Source organism: Panthera pardus, unplaced genomic scaffold, assembly GCF_024362965.1.
Source record: "Panthera pardus isolate Hobbes unplaced genomic scaffold, ASM2436296v1 HiC_scaffold_10, whole genome shotgun sequence".
NCBI classification, from domain to species: domain Eukaryota; kingdom Metazoa; phylum Chordata; class Mammalia; order Carnivora; family Felidae; genus Panthera; species Panthera pardus.
In genome coordinates this window covers 23,941,591-23,966,620 of record NW_026526655.1, presented here as the reverse complement: position 1 = coordinate 23,966,620, position 25,030 = coordinate 23,941,591, and the positions used below count along the sequence as shown (strand labels likewise).

Below are 25,030 nucleotides of genomic sequence, written 5' to 3'. Positions count from 1 at the left end.
AGAAAAGAAAAAAGTTGGTGGGGGGAGATGCCTTGCAGGTGGTAATAGCCCAACAGTCATTGGTTTACATGCTGTGAGGAGTGAAGCTGATAAGGCACCAGCAGAGCAATTTCTTGAAGAGACCAGGCAAATGAGGCACAATACTTCAAATGAACCATAAACCCCAAAAAAGAATATAGGTTTTTAACTGACTTTTCTCTGAAAAACTATGACAAAACAAACAGATCTTCTATGGGCAGGAGGCCTACCTTGGAAGCAGGGGCCAGCAAACTGGAGCAAAATTTGTTGTTTTTATTGTTTTCATATGGTGGATATGGATCTGGATCCCTTGAGTGAATGAGGAAGGAATAGTCAAAGGTGGTGATCCCTTCGGTGGGGGGGGGGGGGGGGGGGGGGGGGCATCTCTGATGTTGACTGGCTGTGAAATAAGCAGAAATAAGATACCAGAATCTTAGAAGTTAGATTACCGTTTCTGAAATCTACCTTGATGGGATTTGGGGAAACTACCCAGATTTGGAGATGGAGCAGCATAAATCCTGATCTGTCAGTTTCTCTTTATTTAGCAAATAGAGGGCTGTGTAGAGGTCTCTGGATATAAGTCTCAGAACTGTATGGTAAGCCAAGTGCAATAGCAAGTAGGTCCTGGACCCATTTATACCTGGGGTGGAATCGGTATGTGAGACCCTTAGAAAAGCTGTCAGTTTTCCAATAAGTACAAAAGCCTGAAACCCCTATCTGATTGAATAAGATGAAGGTGTCCTGATGCCCTTTCCTGGAGGGGCTACATTAATTTTCTCTCTTTCCATTCAGTTGCTCCCGACATACTATTCTTATTTTGCAGCAGTAACCAGGGTTCTCTGTCTTACTTCCACGTCTACCTAGCTGGCCAGACTTTTAAAACTCGTGTATGGGAACAGTATGCATCACACCCATGTTCTTTTTCCCCTTCCCACCCACATTAGCAAAAACACTCAATTTAGACCCCAGAGTAGTGGTTTGAAAACTGTTTGTTTCACAGATCCCTTTAAAAATGTAATTAAAAAAAAAAACAAAAAAACAAAAAAACACGTAACTCTCTCACCACACCCAAACAGACTCTCCATATGCACATAATTATACATCAAATGCCACCTATATTTGCAGGAGTTCATGAACCCCTCCAAAGCCCGTTATGGAAGTCCATGTGAAAAAGTCCTGGTGGTAAAGAATTGTTTCACCCTGTCTTAAGGTTGCCAAGGGCTTTAAAAAGGGAGAGAAGGAGAGCAATGATGCATGTGGCTTTTCTTTTTAGATAGCTTGGATCTCTCCATGAGCAGTTGAGGAGTTGAAAAGCAAATAAACGTCAACAGTTCTGAATCCCAACATTGTTTAATGACAACCTTCCCATGTTTGCCGACTTGCTGCTTAACAACAATCCTGTTGACTCTGTGTAAAAAGCTTTCCAGGTCCTCCCAGGTAAATAACCCACTCCTACCGATCACCTGGCTGCCCAACTGAACCTTTAATGCACACAGAATTCATGAAGATGAGTCATTCTCTTTGCCAAATGTACCTTGACATGTTAAAAATTTTACTTCTTCTTGAGATCTTTTCATGTACTAATCTTGGCAAAGACGATTCCAAGAAGGAATCTGCTTTAAGTGAAACTCTATGACTAAAACATTTTCATATTTGTGAAAATTGCAAATATCTAACATTTCTGAATGATTCCAGTTTGTATTGCTCTAATAGGTTTAGCGCATGACCTTCTCGAGAGGTGAAAAGATTTTGTTTTTGCTTACTTCATTTACTGCTAAAGTGAAGTCTCTCACCAAGTTAAGTGAAATTCAGTCATGTGTTACGTGGAACAAGGAGGTAAAATTGTAACAAAATCATTGATTGATTATATAAAACAAATAGGAGAAGTGGTGGGTTTCCTTAGGAAGAAAAAGAATGACCAACAGTTAAAAGGAAGCAGGACTTTTGATGTAGAAAAGACAAGTGTGGAGTGGAGGGCAGATAAACAGCATTGTGCCCTTGCTGGTTGCTGGCTCCAATGCAAAGGCAATTTGATCACTCTCAGTCCAACCTGGCAAGAAGCCTGAGGCTAAAGCAGAGAACTAACCAAAGGAAGCAGGGGGTGGGGCATGGAATTTGTTGGATTGGTTAATCAGGCCCTTCCCTAACAGCCAAGAAGGAAACGGATTACCAGCGGCTGTGACTAAGAAACCTAGGGCCAACAAGACCAGTTGCCTGTATAGTAATATGCCAAGAAGTCTGAGAACAGTTCCAGCATTCACGGTGGTTTTACTCAAGTTTGCAAAAAAGTGGGAATATTTGGGGGGGGGGGGGGGAGAAGTCAGGTGACAGTTTTTACTTTAAACAGCAAATAAAAACAACAAAATATTTCCCAAAGTCAGAAGTAATTAAATTGCTAGAAACAAACCTAAATGCCAGAGCTCAGATTGAAGGTAGATGGATCATCTAGGACCTGCTCTGGTACAAGGTAAAAGGACCCAGAGTTAGCATTGTATAATGAAGTTTTTAGGAACATAATATATGTTATACATAATTGAATTCCCCCATTACATTCATATATTTGAGGGGGTTCACAGAGCTTCTTGTCACAGTATGACTTACCTGTGGCTAGTGGCAAACCTCAGAGGCTCCGGAGTCCCTGAGGGCTATTCAGGGACCCTGGAAATAGAGAAATGGATGTAAGGGGTATTGCAATGGAAAGCCAATTGTAAAGTAACAACACTTGAAGTTACAAATTAGTGAGAAGTCGCCACATTATAACCAGGTATTAGCAGATTTAAAATGAATTTTGGTGCCTTTTTAGGGTTCTTTTTAACTTTCTTGGGTTAGAATCCTTATTTTTGTTTTAATGTATGTTTGTTTATTTATTTACTTATTTATTTATTTAGAGAGCAGGTATGGAGCAGGGGAGGGGCAGAGAAAGAGAGAATCCCAAGCAGGCTCCCCACTGCCAGCACAGAGCCCTATGGAGGGCTTGAACTCACAAACCATGAGATCATGACCTGAGCCAAAATCGGATGCTTAACCAAAGGAGCCACCCAGGTACCCCTAGAATCCTTATTTTTAAAAAGCACATTCTTTTCATTCTTTCTGCAACCATGCCTACAGGAAACCAAAAGCAATATAGTGCAGGGGTTTTACCACTACAAATGTCAAGAAAATGATCTATACTGTTCCTCTTATTTAATAGACAGTTCTTAGAAATGTCATTCAACAATTTGTCCCTATCTTGACTGATTTTAAAATGAGGACTTCTAATTATTTCTGGCAATAAATTGAGAACAAATTTTAACTTAGGCAGATTATTAGATTCTAATATCCACATGAACTTTATCTAAGGAACTGAAGGTCTAAGAACCTGGAGTAAAAAAGGAAGGACACCTGGACTTTATTGTTTTAATTATTATTTTTTTTAAACTCAAGCAGAACCTTTTCCAAGGCTTTTTAATATCCTATCATGCAAAAGTAGGGAAGAGATTTCTAGGAAGTTTTCTGCAGTTTATGAAGGAACTCTGTTTATTGGAATTTATTATAGATCAGGAAAAATGGAACTTTCTGGAGTATCTAAAAGGTCTCTCTTCTCTACATTCAAAATTCACTTTAAATCATTATCCCAGATGTTGTTTTCTTGAAATTTATAGTAACATGCTTTTGCTATAACTACTGTTTTTGGTGCTCTGGACACAAGAATGATTAACATGTACTTTTAAAAAATGTGAATACTAACTCAAGAAACTGAAGAACTATAGAATTAGTTTTAATACCTGGTGACAATTTGGTGTCCTTTTTAACTGTTGTCTCTTCAATTGTTGTTTATCTACAGTTTATGTTTATCTTAGCCTTAGATTAAAACACAATATCCACCTGACCATCCAATGTGGTGATGTATGGCCACAATAGAATTACCTGGAGCTTAAACATTCTATTAAATGACTCTGAAGAGAACGTATGACAGAAGTGAACCCTGTCCTTTTCATTTTCTTAAATTTCTTTTTATAAGATAAATTAATTTTACATGAGTATCTAGGTATTTGAATAATGAAATAAATTAATTGGATATAAGCCAGCGTAGAACATGAAAGCATTTTGACATGGAATGTCTAAAGCATTTTAAACTCCTCTGAGAGGAATATGATAAATAGCAAGGGTTACATCAATATAATTTATATTAGTGTTAATCACAAAAGGATAAAACCTAATCCAAACACAAACTTTGTAAGAGATAGGATGTACAGCAATATCAATGGAAACTTTATAAGCTAGAAACTAAACACTGCAAGAGTATTTTCAGAGAATAGCAAGCATACTATATCACTTATCTTTTAGAAATATTGTGGATAGAATATTGTGGAAATACTTCAAACTCTACTTGTAGAGTTTGAAAAGAGAGGGAGAAAGAAGGTGTATTGTGGTGTTAAGGACCAGGCCCTTTTTCTTAAGCATGAAAAAGGCAACAGCAATGACCAAGCAAGTGTTGAATTTGTTCTGCCAGGATTTAGGAATAAACTGATAAAGTTCCAAGCAGAGTGACTGTGCATATCACTCCCATCACTGAGAAACTGTCAGGACAAAGCTTCTCAATTATGTTTCCAGTTGAATTATCAGAAAGTGTTAATCAGGGCACTAACTTACCCTTCAGAGAAGTTCCATATTACTCATGGTATTTAGACAATTCTAACTCCAAATAATACAGACAGGCCAGGAAAGAATCAGGGTTCACATTCTGCTGCTGGCCTTTGGAACTTATTGGAGCCAGTCTACAATTGTCAATACCTTTTCTCTCTTCTCCTTTCTATTAATCTATACTAATCGTTTGATCATAAATAGGTTGAGTCTTTTTAAGCTAACACAAATATGTAGGATTTTTGTTTAAATCAGTTCCTGAAATTCTCAATTTCTGGCTTATATCTGGTATTCGCTGTGGTCCCACAGAATATGGGCTTCTTTGAGTCTTCTCCTGTGCCTGTCTGTGTAGCTGAAGCTTCTGCCTTCCTCTGCTATTTTGTACCTTGATGGCAACCCCATCTAACTGCATATATTTCTTTTTTTTTTTTTTTTCAACGTTTTTTTAATTGGGACAGAGAGAGACAGAGCATGAACGGGGGAGGGGCAGAGAGAGAGGGAGACAGAATCGGAAACAGGCTCCAGGCTCCGAGCCATCAGCCCAGAGCCTGACGCGGGGCTCGAACTCACGGACCGCGAGATCGTGACCCGGCTGAAGTCGGACGCTTAACCGACTGCGCCACCCAGGCGCCCCATAACTGCATATATTTCTATTGCACCAAGAGATTGAAAGAAAAAGGATTAATCTGCTCAGAGTTGAAAGTATACACCTTGCCAGAAATCTCCATAATTTCCAGGTGTTGATAACCTTAATATTTTATTCAGGTAATACAATGAAGATTAATTATAATTCTGTTAGTGCATACTATAATTATAATTAATAATAATTTTTCTAACCATAAGAATGAATAACTATTACACATTCACAATGCAATATAAATTCAAGGTCTGGATGGAGTGCTGTAATTATCTAATCACAAACACAAACCGATGGAGAAAATTGTTGAAAAAGGGAGGAAGGAAAGAAATTCCATTTGATGTCTAAAAAAAGTTTCACAGAATCTTTTACCATGACTTTTGTGGAAAAAAAAATAACCTCGTTAAAAGCACAGGTCTTATTAAAAAATCAAAATCTCTATTTTACACTCACTTACAAAAGTCAAGAGAGTTCGGATGGAGGAGACAAATAGCCAGAATGGAGTAGTCACTTATTTATTCTTTCATTTAATTAATAAATACTCCCTAAAGGGGGAGGCACCGGGAGGGTAAGAGCATTTCCTTTTTCTTCCTCCGATTTCAACCTGTAAATCTAAGACTAAACACCTAAAAAAATAAATAAATAAATAAAAATTTAGGTGCCCACTCCCCTAGACAAACATATAAACACATTGTTGCCTTTGTGTGTATGACTGCATCCTGTTATTGGGGATGCTGTTGATGGAGAGATGGTACAAAAGGTAAGCAGAGAGTGAAATTGTTACCTATGTAAATTGAGAGTATTTGGCCAGTTCCTTTGAAATATGGCCAACTCTTGATATATTCACTAGTTCATTAATTCATTGGTTCATTTGATTTTATTCAATCTTTATTTTCTTTGAAGTATTTACTGAGAACCTACTATGTTTCAAGCATTGCCTTTAGTACAGCTAGTCTCCTTTTATTTAAAAAAATTTTTTTTTAATTTTTTTTTTTTTAACGTTTATTTATTTTTGAGACAGAGAGAGACAGAGCATGAGCGGGGGAGGGTCAGAGAGAGAGGGAGACACAGAATCTGAAACAGGCTCCAGGCTCCGAGCCGTCAGCACAGAGCCCAATGCGGGGCTCCAACTCACGGACCGTGAGATCATGACCTGAGCCGAAGTCGGACGCTTAACCGACCAAGCCACCCAGGCGCCCCCCAAAAAAATTTTTTAATGTTTATTTATTTTTGAGAGAGAGACAGAATGCAAGTGCGTTAGGGGCAGAGAGAGGGGGAGACACAGAAACAGAAGCAGGCTCCAGGCTCTGAGCTGTCAGCACAGAGCCAGATGCGGGGCTCGAATTTGAGAACTGTGAGATCGTGACCTGAGCTGAAGTCGGACGCTCAACTGACTGAGCCACCCATGTGCCCCCAGCTAGTCTCCTTTTAAATACTAACTAGCAAGCCAGAAAATTAGTTCCTATAATCTATAGAGGAAATAACTCAAATATGCTTGAGTTTCACTAATATCAAAATATTAACCTGTTTTAAAAAAAATAAGAAAATGAATACTGGAAAAAATACTGTCTAAACTAGATATCCATCTGGAGGTCTCTTAGCATTGTTAGTGATGAAATTGTAGCATAGGACCAAGCTTCTAGGCAGGTTAAAAAAAAGCAAACTGTGGAAGAGAATACAATGAATAAGTATACTGTATCTACTACCTTTACTTTGAAACTCTACCTAAAAGAAAGCCTGTCTCTTCACATACCTTTTCTTTGTTTCCAAGAAATAAGACAGGGTCTCTAATGAAGTTCTGTATCACTCTTATCCAAACTGGGAGCTTGGAGTCTCAAATACATATCTTGGCAGTTGACAGATACTTTGAGAGGAAGTTTTGATGAATTTTCTCTAGTAAAGCCAGTTCCCTTTAAGAAACCAAAATTGTGTTTTATGTGTAAGTACATGACAAGTTCTACAGAATATGTTCTCCAGAGATGACTTGATATTTCCTTTATGAGAAATGGACTGGAGGGTGACATCTCTGATTTGCCATCCCTGAGTTTTGCTCAGGGAACTCTGACCATATCTGAGCTTGCATGGGCAGCCTTCCTACTTCTATTCCAGCCTGTTACGGCTAGAGTATCCCAGGCATAGTTAAGGTATGTTTTTAGATTCAAATGGAATGCATTTGAACCTTATCCCATATACAGTGAGAACTTCACATTCCTCACAATTCTTCCAGAAAGGAAGAGAAGAAAGGAAGGAGAAATGAAGAGAGGGAAAGGATGGTGTATGTTTTTCCTGGTCAACTCTGGCTCTGAACTGCTCATCATAAATTTGTTAGATTGGGATCCTTTCCCCAAGTTGTATCTGTACCCTCCCACATCATCCCTGAAGCAAAATACAGAACTTCCTCCTTGATTTCTCCCTTAAAATAGCATTCTCACAAATCAAAGGAGTATGTAGAACTTTTCATTAAAGGTTTGGGGATAACAAGGACATTGATGTAATAGCCTTGTTGTGTCTCTTTTACTAAACTTTCACCAAATTTTTATTCCCCTCACTTTATTACACTCTCTACCCTTGCATAACCAAGAGCCCATCAATATGCCAGCCTAAGCAATGGGCTATCTATTCCTATTCTTTCCTTCAACCAGTACTACAGAATTTCATTGAAGTTTTAGACTTTGCTTTATTCTGCTTTCTCCTCCTACCCACAATAGACCCTTCGAAGAAGGGAACAGTGTTAATTAATTTCTACTGATAGGAGATTTGTCATTCCCCATTTGAGCCAAAGTAGTTATAGTTTGGGTTTTAAGTAACCATTTGTTTTTGTTTTTGTTTTTGTTTTTTTTCTCCATTATATTAGATGGTCTTTAGTTTTAGAGATTTCATTTTTTTATGTCATAGGATCACAGACAAAGCCTTCTTCATACAGATTGGCTTGTGGACCAGTTATGGGTTGCCCATAATTATAATTTCAAGATCCAAACTCTTACCGATCATGCCAAGATACTCTAATTAGGGAAGGGAAAGAAATAGAATTTCTTAAGCATCCGCTCTATGCCCAACATGATAGATTCACAAAAACTGAGCAAAATAGGTACTGGTGTTTCTAATTTTATAGATAAGGAGCCTAATATCAGAGAAATAAGTTGTACAAGATCACATGGGCACTGGGGGCAAGGCCAGTGATGAGGCCCAGATCTTCTGGCCTGCAAAAATGTGTGCCCTCCCATAATATCCTAGTAGTAGGAGAAAAAAGATGTTAAACTGTAGTTTCCAAATTATTTGACCCCTCCGCTGGAGAACTTTGTTCCAGAGTCTTTCTCAGCCTCTCAGATTCTCCCAGCAAGTTATAAGATCTCATTGTAAATTGCCCAGGGGCAAATAGCCTGAGTCCAAAGGATTCTATCCAGGTCCCAACCTGAGGCAAATTCAGGCATCCATTTCAGGAGTCAGTAAGTTAGTACGCAGTTAAGAAAAGATCCTAAAGTCAATTGGAAAATTACATATTTGAAATAAACTGAAAATTAAATTTTTGGATTGATAAGTTTGGAGCAGATGAAAGTATAACTTATTTGGAGACAAGGGGCATGGTCTGGTGGTAAATGTGTACACACACATGCATCTATAAGTAGATACAGACAAATCCACTCTTCCTGCCATGACTTCAGAAAACCACTTAAGAATGGAAGAATGTACCATTATAGCTGCCCAACTGTTTGTGTATAAGTATTTTGTGGTGAAATATACATAACCTAAAATTTACCCTCTTAACCATCTTTAGGGAAGATGTACATCTTTAAATGTACAATTCAGTGGCATTAAGTGTATACACATTGCTGTACAACCATCACCACTAGCCATCGAGGACTTTTTCATCCTCCCCGACTGAAATTCTGTACTTACAAAAGTAACTCTTCATTCCCCCCACCTTTCAGCCCCTGGTCACCCCTATTCCACGTTCTGTTTCGTATAACTGAAATCATACAGTGTTTGTCCATGTATGTTGGGCTTGTTTTGCTTAGCACAATGTCTTCAAGGTCTGCCTTACTGTTTAGCTCCTCTTTGCTGCCAGTAGATAATGGCAGCAACTTCTCTAGGGTGAAATGCTCAGTTTGGTCCTGTCCAGGGGTACTTGAGTTGGATGAATGTGATAAATATGCAGATTAACCAAGCAAAATAGTCTGTTTTCATAAACCTTGGCACTTGAGTAGATCAGCAAAATCCAAAGGGACAGAGTTTTGTAGATCCCTTCTGCAGATGTACATGGCAATATTTTGACATGAGGAACAAGCATTAAACTTAAAACTTATTTATTTGTTTAGCAAAGATTTACCAAGCTCCTACTATATTAGAGATATCAAGAGAAGGAGGTAAAGATCCTGTCATCAATAAGAGCAATGTGAAAATTTGTGCTCTTATACCTATCATCAGCCATCATTATGAAGCTCATTCTGAGGTGATATATGCAAAAAGATAACTGAAGAGTAAAAAATAAAGGTTTTACTGGTGTTCTCCATGAATACTGTTCCTAGAGAAGAGAGTCATTTTTATTAAAGAGGAAGCATTGTGGTTTAATATAGTTGAGAGTATATTAAGAACAATATATTTCTGGCTAAACTGTGCTTAGAACCCAGTCAACACAAAAGCCAGGCTGCTGTAAAAAGTTAGAGTACTTCCTCAGTTGTAAGACCTATACTTTTTTCTCCTTTTAGAGCTCTAAAATCAAAAGGTACCTTATTACCTATAGATGAAATTGGGTAAATAGAATAAATTATTCTTATTTCCTGTGGTAGTTTACCTTTCTTTTAAGGGAAGGTTTGTTTGATGTTTTTTGTTTGGTTTATTGGTGCTATGTTTCTAAGAACTTGTTTATAAGTCTTCCATTTGCTAGTGCTTAATGATTGTATGAGCCTAGAATTTAAATGGTGCAAAACTCTGACCTTTATTTTTATTCTTTGTTCTGACCATCATTGGGGGGTATAGGCACTGAAGCAGAAAAAAGGTCTGAAAATAGTAATTTGTACCTGAGCCTTTTCTGTGGAAGATTCTGGAACTTATCTGCCTGTGTTTGAACCTTGCCTCTTCACCCTGTCTAGATGTGTGATTTGGGATATAGTACTTCAACTTCTCTGTGACTCAAGTCAAGTCACAACTTCTTGTGACACAGAGTCAAGTCACAAGTCACAAGTTTCCTCAAGTGGTGAATAATGGTATCTACTTCATAGCATTCTGAGGGTTAAGAGAGTTTAATGTAAGTAAAGCACTTAGAATAATGCCTGGCACTCACCTCCCAATTATTAGCTGTTACCATTGTATTTTACTTCCTTACTTTCCTGTGTCTTCTTTCTCTCCAGGTCCATGTGTTTAACTATGCCCCTTATTTGGACAACTCTCAAAATTATATGTTAAGTGTGAGCCTTTCCTCTAAACTCCAGATGTCTATATCCAACTGTTTACTCCACTAGGATATCTAAAGGTATCTAAAAATTAAGAGGTCTACAAAAGCACTCACAATATTTCTTTTTTTTATTTTTTTATTTTTTTTAAATTTTTTTTTTTCAACATTTTTTATTTATTTTTGGGACAGAGAGAGACAGAGCATGAACGGGGGAGGGGCAGAGAGAGATGGAGACACAGAATCGGAAACAGGCTCCAGGCTCCGAGCCATCAGCTCAGAGCCTGACGCGGGGCTCGAACTCACAGACCGCGAGATCGTGACCTGGCTGAAGTCGGACGCTTAACCGACTGCGCCACCCAGGCGCCCCATTATTTCTTAACCTTAGTCAAAATTGTTCCTCCTCTGATTTTCCCAGTCTCCATAAATGGTCCTAGATTATCTTTTTAATCACTCTCTTGGTCTGTCACATCTATATGCAAACTGTTGGTAAAACCTGTCAGTTCTACCTTCCAAATATGTTCAAATATGACCATTTCTCATGACCTCCACTGCACTTACTCTGGTTCAAACTATCATAAATGCTTTCTTGAACAACTGGATTAACTTTCTGCTGACTTCTCACCTTCCTTCTTATTTCCTATACTCTTTATCCAGAGCGGTCCCTTTAAATTGTGACCTATTGTCATGTTTCTCCTTTGCCAAAGACCCCCAATCATTTCCCGTCTACTCCAAGTTATGCTTCAGTCCTAGCACAGCTTATCATTGGCACCTGATCCGGCCCGACACTCCAGCTTGCTTCTCTTCCTTCCCCTTTTCACTCTGCTTCAGCCACTTTGACTTCTTCAAGTAAGTGGCTCAAGTATCATCCTACTCTTGCTAGTCTCTCTTCTGACGAATATCAGGATGGCTGGCCCCTTTATTTCCTTCAGGTCTCTTATCAAATAGACTTGCCTTCCCTGACCCCAGTGTGGAAACAGCATTCATTTCCTGCCTCCCTGTACATTCTTGCTTCACTTTCCTTTTCTCCCTTGCACTTATCAACACCTGATAAATTATCTATTTGTCTTTCTCCTTAAGACCTGGGACTTTTTGTACAGGCTGTATCCCCAGAGCCTAGAACAGTATTTGGCACATAACAGGGGCTCAGTAAACATTGAATAAATGAATAAAATAATGTGTCACTTTCTAAGGATGACTTTGTTGGGACCCTCATTTGAGTGGCTGGATTTCCCACTGCAGATGGATTTGCATTTATTTTATGAGTCTGGAAGATTTTAAGATTGTGTTAAAAAGGGGTTTGCTTTTTTTTTTTCTTCTTCTTCTTCTTCTTTCCCCCAGCTTCCTTTGGAGATTTGGACACTGTTTCTCTTACTCACTTGTTCAGAGCCAATCAATGTCACCCTTTAGTCTGCCAAAGTGGTTGCTGAGTGATGAGGCATTTCATCCCTCTGGGAGCTTAAGATACTGCCTATGCAGCATGTACAGTTGCTGCTGGCTATGAGTGAAAATCTGAGATTGATCAAGCCAGAATCCCCTATAAGGGAACATAGGCAAGGAACATTCTGACTCTGGGTCAGCTCAGAGGGCCTTTCAAGTCTTCCCTTCAATACTCACATGGATTTTTTTAGTGCTCATGAAAGCAACACACCCCAGAGGGTTTGCATCAAATACACTGAAGGATTCCCACAGAGCTTCAACCGCAACTCTGCAGAGAGAGAACTTGGTCTCTCTGGTGACGAACCTCATCATAGACTTTTACAACTTAATTTCTAATAAAATATTATTTGAACCAAGAGAAAAATCCCTTGTGAGTTTTACTGTTCGCGCTGGAGCAGTAAAGAACTCCTTTTTTTTTTTCCTCTCATTAATGTGATTATTCATGCTTTAGAACCAATATAATGATTACCTAGCAATGTGGTGGTCTTAGTCTGCTCAGGCTACTGTAACACATACCATAGATTGGGTGGCTTAAAGAAGAGAATTTATTTCTCATTATTCTAAAGCCTAGGTAGTCCAAGGTCTAGGTCCCCATAGATTTGGTTCCTGGTGAGACCCTGCTTCCTGGCTTGCAGATAGCCACCTTCTGACTGTGTGTTCATAGGGCTTTTCCTCACTGCATGCCAGTTGAAAGAGAGGAGAAGAGATCTGTCATCTTGAAAAAGCACTAATCTCGTCATGAGGGTCCCCATATTCATGACCAAATCTAACTCTAATTTCTTCCCAAAGGTCTTACCTCCAAATACCATCATATTTGGGGTTAGGGCTTCAATACATGAATGAAGGGGAGGTGGTTATGAACATTTAGTTCATACCCATGGCTAAGAGCTTTAAAGCCAGTAATCTGGATTCAAATCTTGTTGACATAATTACTAACAAATTGTATTTAGACCAGTAATTCAACTTTTCTAAGCCATAGTTGTTTCTGTTTTGTTTTTTTGTTTTTTAATCTGTAAAATGGATAGTCAACTACTTCAGTGAAGTCGTATTGGTATAGTACTTAGCAAATTGTCTCTATAGAGTAAAAGTTCAGATGGTAGTTATCATTTTTAACTTTTAAATACCTCCCTTTACCTTCTGTAATCACTGAAAATATTCAGGAAAGTATTCTGCTTACAGTGAAATAACCCATAGTTTTTATTTCTGATTTATAATGTATTAAAATGTAAAATACATCATCTCCCAAAGGAAAATGGCTTTATCGGTTTCTAAGTTCTTCTTTTAAAGTGCTAATTTTCATATTACATAGGAAATTTAGCAAGTATTATCTTATAAAAAGAAATATTAGTGTAAAAATTCTACTTTACACTTAAATACTATAGTTTATTTTTATCACTCTAACATGAAAGTAGAGAGTGAGTATGTTCTGACAAATATATTTTTTTCTCTTATGTGAAGAGCCTAGCTAGGTTCTAGGCATATGGTAGAGGATTAAGAAATGTTGACTTTATCTCCCCCCAGTATCTATGTAAACTTCAACATAAAGTCCATAACAAACAAGTTAGCATTTTAATTTTTTTAATATTAGTTTCTAGTTTTAACATTAATATTACCACTTTGTTCATTTGCCTGACTTCTACAATTTCTAAGTCAGACAGTAAGAACTATGATTATGTACGTTGTTACCCACAATGGTCCCTTTAAATTGTTAATCACTGTTCTGTCACTCTTTTGCCAAAATAAATGTTCACTTTCTGCCATGATTCAGTCATTTATTAATTAGGGCAATATTATTAAGCAACTGCTGTGTACCAGGCACTGCTCTAGGTGGTGGACATATAGAAATAAGACAGATGAGGTCTCTTCCCCGAAAGCAAATTAAACTCTAGTGTGGAATGACAGATAGTAAGCACACAAACAACCAAGACAACTTCAGATTTTCAAGAGTGTTAGAAACCAAGACTAAAGAATAATAAAAAAGGGTAGTATAGATTCCTTTGTTTGTAATGTTTGTGTGTGTGTTTGTTTAGAGAGATGGAGGGGCAGAGAGAGAATCTCAAGCAGGCTCCAACCTGTCAGCACAGAGCCCTACTCAGGGCTCAAACTCCTGAACCATGAGATCATGACCTGAGATAAAATCAGGAGTTGGACACTTAACTGATTGAGCCACCCAGGTGGCCCTATAATCCTTTAGATAGTTGGTCAGGGGAAGCTTCCCAGAAGGTGGTGTCGTCTGAGCCAAAATTTGAACTGAAGTAACAGGTCAGGTAAAAAGCCAAAGAAGAGGACCGCATTGAGGGGTAGAGCAAACCTAAGATCTTGGACAGTAGATAAGAAGAGTTTAGCATGTTCAAAGGCCGATGAGTAGACCAGAGGAGTTGGGAGCATAATGAGTAATTTGGGTGGGAAAGATGGGTGAGTATGCAGGAACCAGATAAAATAGGGTTATATAATCTAGATTTTGTTAAAATTCAACCAGAAGCCAAAAAAGATTTTTAAGAAGGAGAGAAGTGACATATTTTACCACACATTAAAATGATAAGTTTGGTAATTTTGTGCTTAATCTGCTGCAGAGAACAAAAGTGAAAGCTAGGAGCCCACGTTGGTGACTATTTCCATAATCCAGGCTAGAGGTGATGATAGTTTCACCATAGTAATAATAGTAGAGATAAAGGGAGAAAGCACAGACTCCTACCTAGATTTTCAACTTGAGCAAATGAGAAATTGGTGGAGGTGGGAAGGTAAGAACATGTTTTAACAAGATGGGAAGTTACCAGGAGTTCTCTTTCTGTTACGTTTGTTTATAATATACAAGTAGAAATGTAAACTACATTGTTGAATATGGGTCAAGGATAAAGACCCATTTAGGAGCTATTGGCATCTAGGTGGAATGTGAATTTCCTGGGCTAGGAGAAAGTATAGCTAAGAGTGGATGTCTGATCAACCTCTGGAGCACTGCAATATTTAGAGGTCTCTCTTGAAAGAGAGAACTAGCAAAGAATGGGGAGGGAGCACTAAGAAGTAGGAGAAAAACCAAAGAAATGTCTTTGTATAATAAAAATGATTGCTAGCAATTCCTGTGCCAAATACTTTTTAAATTTCCTTAATCTAATTTAATCCTCAATTTCAAGAGGTAGATGCTGTTATTACCTATTTAGAGGCAGAGAAACCAAGGCACAGTGGGGTTATCATTTTACCCAAATTCACACAGCTCATAAGGCCTAGATCTAGGACTCAAAGCTATCTAATTCCAAAGGCCATATTCTTAACTAGGACCTGATATTGGCTCTTTGACTTGCACACGAAAACTCGCTTTCCTATCTTCTTTAAAATTATGTATATGTCAAATGTCACTGGGATGCAAGACTACAGGAAAGTTGGATTTGTAACACAGAGATAAGTTGTTTCAGTGGAGATAGCTTTTTCAGTGGAACATTGGTAATGGAAGATGGATAGATGGGGCTTTCCCAGAAAGTAGGAAGTGGAAACCACAGTGTTCGATGTCTCTTATGCAAAGTTCTGTTGCAAAGCAGAACAAAAATTGGGGCTGCAGATAGAAAGGGATTTGGAACTCAAGGGAGGTGTGCTGGCTAGGTGGTCTAGAAAGCAGACTACAAGGTGGAGATAAAAACACTAGAGATTTATGGGGATAAGCCCTCTGAAGGATAATGAGGAGGGAGCAGGTAAGTGAGGAAAGCCTCTATCTAGATAATGACATGGGTCTCACTCATGTGAAAGGAGAGGGGAAAGGAAAGAGGGATTAAGTGGGAAGAGACTGTAGGTGCAGCTCTGAGGAGCCTCAGTTAGCCTAGTTGGAGGGCTCAGTCAGAAAGATTACCCATAGAGTCATGAAGCAGAATGGCAAGGATTTAGGAGACCTGTGGTGCTCAGTCATTGGGTAGCATTATCTGAGAAGAGGCTTGCCTTGGCCTATATGTGGTGAGTCCCAAAAAAAGTGCTACAGCTGTAGGTGGTCAGCTAATTGAGCTTCTTATAGATGATCAGTAAGACCTTTCTTAAAGACAAACCTTAGTGGCAAACCTCCATGGCCATCACATTAGGTTGTTTTGTGTATGGGCTTTATGATATTTTTGTACTGGTGGAAATCCAAGTATAACAGATAACTACTTAAAATTTATAAAAAGTAGAATGGGACTTAACTTTGCATATTGATACCTCTAACACCAACATTCTGGATAAAAGAAAAGTTTATCCCAGTATTCATTAAATGGTACTGATAAAAGTATTTTTAAGCATATAAAAATCATTATCCTAGGAACCATCTCAATGAATATCAAATCTGGTCATTCAACTCCTACAACTCAATAGCAAAAAAAAAAAAAAAAAAAAAAAAAGGCAAAGGACCTGAACATAGTCCTCCAAAAAGACATAAATGTCCAACTATGTAAAAATATGTTTAATATGTTTGAGAACATGAATCTGAGATACGCAAAGGAAAGCCATGATGAACTATCACTTTATACCTGTTAAAATGGCTATTATCAAAAATAAAAATGTTGGCAAAGATGTGGAGAAATCAGAACCCTTATATACTATTGGTAGGAATGTAAAACTTGTGCAGTCACTATGGGAAACAGTATGGAATTTTCTCAAAAAATTAAAACTTAGTTATTCAAAATAATAAAAATAAAAATCTTAAAGAGATACTTGTATTTCTATATTCACTGCAGCATTATTCATTATAGTTAAGATGTGGAATCAATCTAAATGACCATCAACAGATGAGTGGATAAAATGCAGTATATACTTTGGAATATTACTCAGCCTTAAATCCTGCTATATGGGACAGTACAGGTAAATTTTGAGGGAAGGACCTTATGCTAAGTGAAATAATCCAGTCATAGAAAGACAAATACTTTATGGTTCCATTCATATGAGAAATCCTAAATAGTCAAATTTATAGAAACAGGGAGTAGAATGGTGGCTGCTAAGGCAAGAGAGGGGGAAAATAAGGAGTTGCTTTTTAATGGCTATAAAGTGTCCATTGTATAAAACATTTAAAGATCTGTACAGTATAGAATCTATAGTCAACAAAACCATATTGTATTTAAAAATTTAAGAGGGTAGATCTCATGTTAAGTGTTCTTACTTTAAACTACAGGTTTAAAGTATTTTTAAAAATCTGGATACTCTTGAACAAGCAGAGTGAAGGTTTATAAATCAGGGTTCCTCAGTTTGGGACCACCTGAATCCACGTGGCCTAAGACACAGGCTATGAGAAACAAAGTTCTGAAGTAGAGCATGCTCACAACCTTAATTCTCACATCTCAAATGTTTGGCCTCATCACATAATCAAACACTAACTTGATGTTCCTTATGAGGATTTAATTATATCTAAGCGCAAAAACAAGTTGTAAATAAGTAACTATCATCAAAAGATTTTTCTTACTGTGCCCATGAAATGATGATATACTGAAAAGCTTCAGTGACAAGACACCAAGGCAAATTGTTTAAGAGGTTACTCAATTAAACTGTTCTTAAAAATCTAGAAACCCTTGGGGCATCTGGGTGGCTCAGTCAGTTAAGTGTCTGACTCTTGATTTCGGCTCAAGTCATGATCTCACAGTTGGTGAGATGGAGCCCTGCATTGGCCTCTGTGCTGGCAGTACAGGGCCTGCTTGGGATTCTCTCTCTCTCTCTCTCTCTCTCTCTCTCTCTCTCTGCCCCTCCCCCATCCCTCTAAAAAAAAAAAGAAAAATAAACATTAAAAAAATCTAGAAATACTTTTTCATAGTGAAATGATAAAGCAAGCAACAAATACAAGTCAAAACAAATTGAGGCTTTAATTCTGTGCAAAGCACTAATCTTGTTGCCTGGCTTATTGGATATAAGGTCAATTGCATGGGCTGCAAAAAAAACAAAAAAACAAAAAAAAAACAAAAAAAAACAAGTTAGGGATTCGTACTGTGTATTTTTTCACTGGGCTGAAAAACCAAGTGCCTTAGATTGATGTTATGAAACACACACATACACACTGCAAAATTTAAAGACCTTCACAGATTACCACAAAGCAGACAAGATTTTTCTATAGTAGATCAAAGTATCTATACATTTTTAAGTCCATACAGTGCTTGTGAAACAATAATCTATTCTCTCTCAGAGCTATTGAAGTAGAATAATGTTTGATGTACCAGTTGCTTGGGAATTGTTGGTGAAAATTACTCTAGTAATCTGAGGCAGCATTAAGGCAATAATATGGCAGGTATACAAAAATATTCACAGCTACTCTCTGTTCCCTGGGAATTTAGATGGCTAATCCCATATGATTAATAGTACTTGTTATGTACGGTAGAGGATGATTCCAAAACAATAGAAATCACCAAGGAATATTAAGAGGGAGTTAAAAATGAAGAGAACCTTGCTTTTCTGATGAAAATAGAGATGTTGGCAATCTTGATCAATGGTTGCCAATACCAAGTCCTCATCAAACCAATTCAGATGCTACTTTTGTTTAAGAACCTGACGATGGAGGAGTTTAAGTTGATTCAACTGCTTGTTTCCTAACAACACAATAATGATCCCAGTACAGATGACTGACTCCTGACTCTCTGTGTTGCTACAGATTGTTTAGCTGCTACCATGTATTGGAATTATTAGTAGTAGTTTTAATGGGGAAACAAGGAGGAAAAATTCTTGGGTATCATGGTTGCAGACACAAAATTTCTGCCTCTGTGCCCCTTAGAGAAAATTGACATTGCACACACTTGGGACAGCAATATTCTCCTTTTACTACTTTGTATTTGTGAGGGGATTTCCTTCCAGGAAGTGCAGGGAGCTAGGCATTCTGTCAAGCTCTAAGCAACACCATGAGTGTGAAGCAAGATAAAATAAGTCTCAGACTAGTAAATTAGGGACAATAACTCTGCAGAGCAAAACTGATTTTGTGTATTCAGGCAACAGGATTAAGTTAATGCCATAAGGTCTTTTTGTGAAAGGTAAACTTCTCCTGGCTGAAGAGAACAGCAATAATTATTCAAAATTCCTGAAGTAGGCCAACCATTTGACCAGAGGGCAAAGAAATCCTGCTTGACTGGCTTCCACTCGAAACCAGTGTCAAGTTCCTGACCTTATGAACTCCTCAGAACAATATTAGGTGGAAAAAGGAGGAGCTGTTCTCTTTAGCTTCTCTCTCTCTTAATTAGAGCAGGCAATGTGGTTATGTTTGTATTGGCACTCACAGATTATTTCTCAGAGGGAATCATTATATTTGATAATAGACTTTCATTCTTTACAAGTTGGATGATATTTTTCATTTCCCTTTTTTAAAATGATGGTATGCATTAAGGAAATCCTTTCTTTGCTTAAAATGAGTGGTGCTTGTAGGTGAACATGTACATTATTGTAGATGTACCCTAATAGTTTATTTTTAAGAAGATGTTAATTTGTTAGTGATCCATTGCATTTTCTAAGTGCTTTCTGAGTGGGACTGGTGACAATTGTCTCCAGAACTGGAAAAAAGTGAGAAACTGACCATCCAAAGTAGTGGCTCTTTAAATGAGATGTCACAGGGGTGGGTGCCTGGGTGGCTCAGACTGTTAAGTTCCAACTTTGGCTCAGGTCATACTTTTGCGGTCCATGAGTTCAAGCCCCACGTTGGGGTGTGTGCTGACATCTCAGCGCCTGGAGCCTGCTTCAGATTCGGTGTCTCCCCCCTCTCTCTCTGCCCCTCCCCCACTTGTCTCCCTCGTTCTCTCTCAAAAATAAACATTAAAAAAATTTTTTTTATTAAAAAAATAAATGTGAGACGTCACAGATCTCCTTGAAAATTAGATAACAACTAGAAAGATACACTCTTGGGAGAAAAAAACTTTATATGCTCATAAAAACTTACATAGAATCTTGGGAATTTCAGGACCCCTTTGATATGCATCAATGGACCCTCACCACAAAGTTTATAAATATAAGCCCTGTATAATGAATGGGTGGAAGGTCTTTATCAAGTTTTGGAAGACTTTGGATACTCCACCGTACCTCAACCTATGGCTGAAGTCTTTGGATCTTCCTACTTAGCTCCATTGCTCTGAGCTCTGCCATCAAGAAATATAGCTGGGTGGTTACTAGCAATGACTGCATTCTTCATATGTACTGGTTATAAAGCAAATGTTTTACCCTATCTTTTTCTAAAGGTTGAATTCTTAAAACTTCAACCACAAACAATGCGTTGCAAAACTCACATAGAGCACTCAGGAGTTCACTTATGAGAAGACACACATGATTTCAAAACTGTCCCTAGCTGGGTGGTTTTGCAGTTGCCTCTATGAAATGTTCTGTCAATTTTAGTTTCGATCTTAGGGAAAACATAGCCACATCTTGATACATTCTCCATAATAAGCAGCTTAGATAATACTCCTACTCCTGAATTCAAAGATTAAAATTATCTGGAGAAAGAACTAACTTCTTCCTTCTTGAGACATTCCCTCCAGGGCAGGCCGAAGGTGTACTGGGAAAAGGAGAAAAGGAAAGTTTATCATTTTTCTATCCATAGTATCCTGGGCTGTCAATTCAGCATCTTTCACAAGAACTAAACCTGCTTTAAAGAGAGAGAGAGAGAGAAGAGCTTGAAAGTGTTATGTACCATTAGCTATTCTGATTCTAGTCCATGCCAGGAAGCAAAGGTTCTTATTATACCATGTTCTATTTTTGATCTAATCCCTATCAACAGCCTGAAGTCTCAGCATGGTAATGCTGGGGAAATTCTTTGATGATAATTGGAAACTGCACTGCCTTACCCCGTAAGTTATACAATCTGACTGTCACTAGGAGTGTCATTTGGGCTACAAAGAGCTAGGGATAAGAAAAGTGGGCTTCTGAAGTCTATGTGGAGGGTACTGTAGCAAGTAAGTCAGAGCTTCTTGGGAAAGTTCTCCCATTGGTTAGTTTGGGGATATAGAAAGAAGATGATGTGTGTTCCTACCCTGATATTTTAGAGCCTCAAGACAACCTGGTATACATCATTCAAATACCCTAACAGCACTACCTTTACTTTCTGTGAAAACAACATGATATGGGAAGAAAAGTCACACTACACAGCAGTTATTGAAAACAGTTAAATATAACACCAGGCGTTAAAACCTGGTACCTTTTTGTCATGATAAAGATTGTAACAAGAACAGGAAATGGCACAGCACAAATCCGTTTGCATGATAATCATCTCATGAATGTAAAGAGCATAGGAAATGGAACAAATGTAACTCATTCCCTTCCCACCTTCAAAGTGTAACCTCCTTGTCCTAGTCACATGCCCTACTTATGGTCCTGAGTAAAGCACAAAGGAAATCAAAAGGCTGACTGACACTGGGGGAACAAAACAGCCTCCTCCTGTGTGTGTATGTACATATGTACGTGTGTGTGCATGCATGCATCTTTCCCCCTCTGAACTCTGTTGCACTGCAGAATTCCTTATACACGATTCCCTACTTGGACCTGAGTAAGCAGTCAGACATGGGAGAAACAAAGCAAGTTAAAAACCAGAGTTATTTGGGAATGGGCACTCTCCTTACCACCATTCCTTGGGATGAGGAAACCCTGACCTTCCTGTAAGTAGAAGCAGGGAACAAAACAAGGTGACTGAATGACTTTCTTCCTTTGAGCCCTCATAGCTTGCTCATCTTAGTAAAGAAAATGGAGCTCTGCCTCCCAGTGTGTTCTCTCTCCCCTTTCTAAAGAGGTTGCAGCTTGACTAGGGCACATCTGAAAGCAGAAAGGTCTCAGGAACACAAGGAAGCCAGAACTTCTGGGGGTTAATCAGGCCAAGACAGAGTTGGTGCTTCAATCCCCCATTCCTCTTTGACCTAGCCAGGTTTTCCAGGAGGATCTGTTTCCCTTGGAAAGCTCTTTAAGTAATACTATGTGAAATTTATAATAAATCATCTTACCCCAAGATGACTGCTTCAGATATGAGAGGGAGTAGTGAGGAACGATGGCTGAATTTATCAGATAAATACTAGAGGAGATGAAAGCCAGATTGCCCGGGGTACTGTGCCCATACCACGCCTCAACCAAGTGTCACTCACTCTGCTCAGCTGGCTAATAATTTCTTACATGCCATCCAACTAGCTGCACTACACATTTTCTTCTACTGGGGATTTGTTCAGACAAGCAAGCCTGAGTGTACTTTCCATTTCAGGCATCCTGAATGCCAATCCCTTCCAGATGATATCCAAATTACCAAATGGCCCTGATTGGTTAATAAGGAATTCAGCAGTGTTCCTTACCCTGGTTATATGTCACTTGTTAAGTGATGTTGAGAGATTCCAGGTGATTTCACATCATAAGATTGTGATTGGTGGCCACCTTATCAGATCCCATGAAAAAGGTTTCTGTGAGGCACATCCGTTTCCTAAGTATCCTATCTTGATTCCCAAAACAGATTACATTGGAATTGTGTTTACAAAGAAAAGAATGAAGCCCTAAATTTCAAATGGCCTAAAATTAAAGTAGATTATGAGCACTGAAAAATGATCATTTGGGAACAATCCTACGTGGAAAAAAAAGTGTATACTGGAAAACTGTCTAAGTAGTTTCTAATTTCTAATGCATTCCTAGGGGTATGTGATTGTGGTCAATCAGAACAATGGGTCTATTAAAAAACTATATATATATATATATATATATATATATATATATATATATTTAAACAGTCTACAATGATCTTTTAAAAGGTGATATGATTGGGGTAACTAGAATGTAGGTCAAATTATCAAACCGATCTATATCCTCTAAATTTTTATCTTACGATTTTTTGTCCTTTTTCATTCCTAAATAACCAGCTTCTATGTATACCTTTGCAGCGCAACTATTTCTTTGCATTCTTTGCCTCTTCTGTGGAAGACATCATGATTGTTTAGAAAGAAAACTAAAGAGCAGGATGAAGAGGCAGAACTCACTAGCTGAGTAGCCTAGGGGCAATCCTGGGGCATTTCTGAGCCTCAGTTCTCTGATTTGGAAAGTGAAGAAATGGGTCTACTTGATATCCAAGGTCCCTTCTAGCTCTGAAATCTAAGGGACACTGGGTTTTTATGAAATCTAAGCCCATGACATAGCCATCACCCATATCTGTTGTTGATACTGTTCTGTGGATTTTTGATGAACGTCACAGTGAATGTCTTTTAAGGAGGGCATTACCTCCTCTCTGTGAATATTCAAGCTCTGTGTCTCCTATTTCTTGCATATAGCTCTTTATCTTCACGGGTGAAAGGTACTTACTTGCCTTCAGTGTGTATTTGTTTGCTCAGTGTCTATTTTTAAGGAATAAAGACATGAGAATAGGAAAGAAAATTACGGAGTGAGTTATATGGAAATTTTGCAAAGCACAAAATGGACCTATGGTGGAGACAAGGAGGAGGATGGATGGGTTTTTTAGTTAGGACATTGTATATAAAATCTCCAAAGTAAGAGAATTACATTTTTAGCAACTGCAATTGGATGAATGAATGAGTTTGTGAACATGAAGCTCTGAACTGTATTTGGTGAGGAGACTTTTGACTTCTGCTAACTCCTTGGATCCCGGTTTTACATCAAAGGATAATAAATCTTTCTCTGAGTTTATAATTAGAGAATATTAGAAATAATTTTCCAATTCTGAAGCATGAACTGCACCCACCTTTCTTACTATAGAGTAATGCCATCTCTACATAATCTTGAAATACCCCTAAATGGAGCTATCCAACTGCCAGGGATGCCACTATTCTCTGCCATCTGCTGTGTTCCAGCACTCTCTTGAGTAACCCAAGTCTGTTTCAAAGCCTTTCACACTGTGGAACCAGAGATAAGAATTGTCTTGAGCTTGCACAGACAATAAATACTGACCACAGCAAGGTGCCATTTCCCATCCCAGAAGTGGTGTCAACTGAAAAGGGAACTTTCTTTGATCTTATCCAGGGACTTCATGCCATTTTAAGTTACTCCATTTTGGCATTCTGTTTCACAATTCTACAGTCATCTTGGTTGGTTTATTTAAACACGTGAAGTCACTGTATTTCAAGTTCTCACCTCAACAAATTAACTGGGAATTCAAAGCACTCATCTTGTGGTGTGCAAGGATATAGAGAAAGTGCCTTGAGTGCAAAGACAAACTGGTAACAAGATGTCATCTCTATTAGTAGCTCGTGACTAGCATGACTCTCTGTGAATCAAGTGATATCTTCTAATAAGACTTTAGACGTGTGATTTTATCCTAAGTTGGGCTCTGGTGCCAAAATGCCTTTGGCTAAACTAATAAACTGGTGATCAAACAGATCTGATTTTATTACTGAAGATTAAGAAGGCTATGAAAAAAGCAAACCAAACACTACAAGATATAACGCTACTGCCTAGTACAGAAATAACAACTAAGAGGCTAAAAGAATACAAAAAAACAAAAAACAAAAAACGTAAAACACAATTCTCCCAAAGATTGTATTTTCACTGCCCTACTTGCCAAAGATAATCAGAACCCAGAAGAAAAATGCACCTAAAACAACACAGGATAACAAAATAGAGTACATACAATAATGCTGAGTATCCTATTCCTATACATTTGGTAATCTGTACCCCTCTGTTAGAAAGATAGGAGACCAAATTAGTGGAGGTGGTGACAAGAGAGCTGCGACAAATAGAAGGTTAGTGTTGGCCATCTTAACTGTGGACCTATGCACCTGGTCATAGGTCAACGTAGGTTATATTTATGACTCACATAAAATAGGTTGAAATGTTGCTCATATTCATGCATTTGAGCTATGGGGAGAAGCCTACAGTATGTGTTATAGGGAAGTCTGAGATAGTCTGATAAAACTCAAAACATGGTCATATTCACACGTTTGTATGTAACATATCTCAACTCCTTTTAAGCTAGGGAAAAGAGTGCATTGGTTAAGTTGGAACCAAATGTACAATGTTATCTTTGAAAATGGCCCGAGGGATCC

At 38.2% G+C, this 25,030-nt stretch overlaps 1 long non-coding RNA gene across 1 annotated transcript in view; it reads right to left on the bottom strand.

The window, feature by feature from the left end:
• Positions 1-381: 381 nt before the first annotated feature.
• The window catches only part of LOC109265119 (uncharacterized), a 29,741-nt gene continuing 5,092 nt past the window's right edge, over positions 382-25,030 (bottom strand). Inside the window, exon 3 of the long non-coding RNA XR_002079035.2 lies at positions 382-418. This is a non-coding gene — a long non-coding RNA (uncharacterized LOC109265119). The remainder of the gene's footprint in view (positions 419-25,030) is intronic.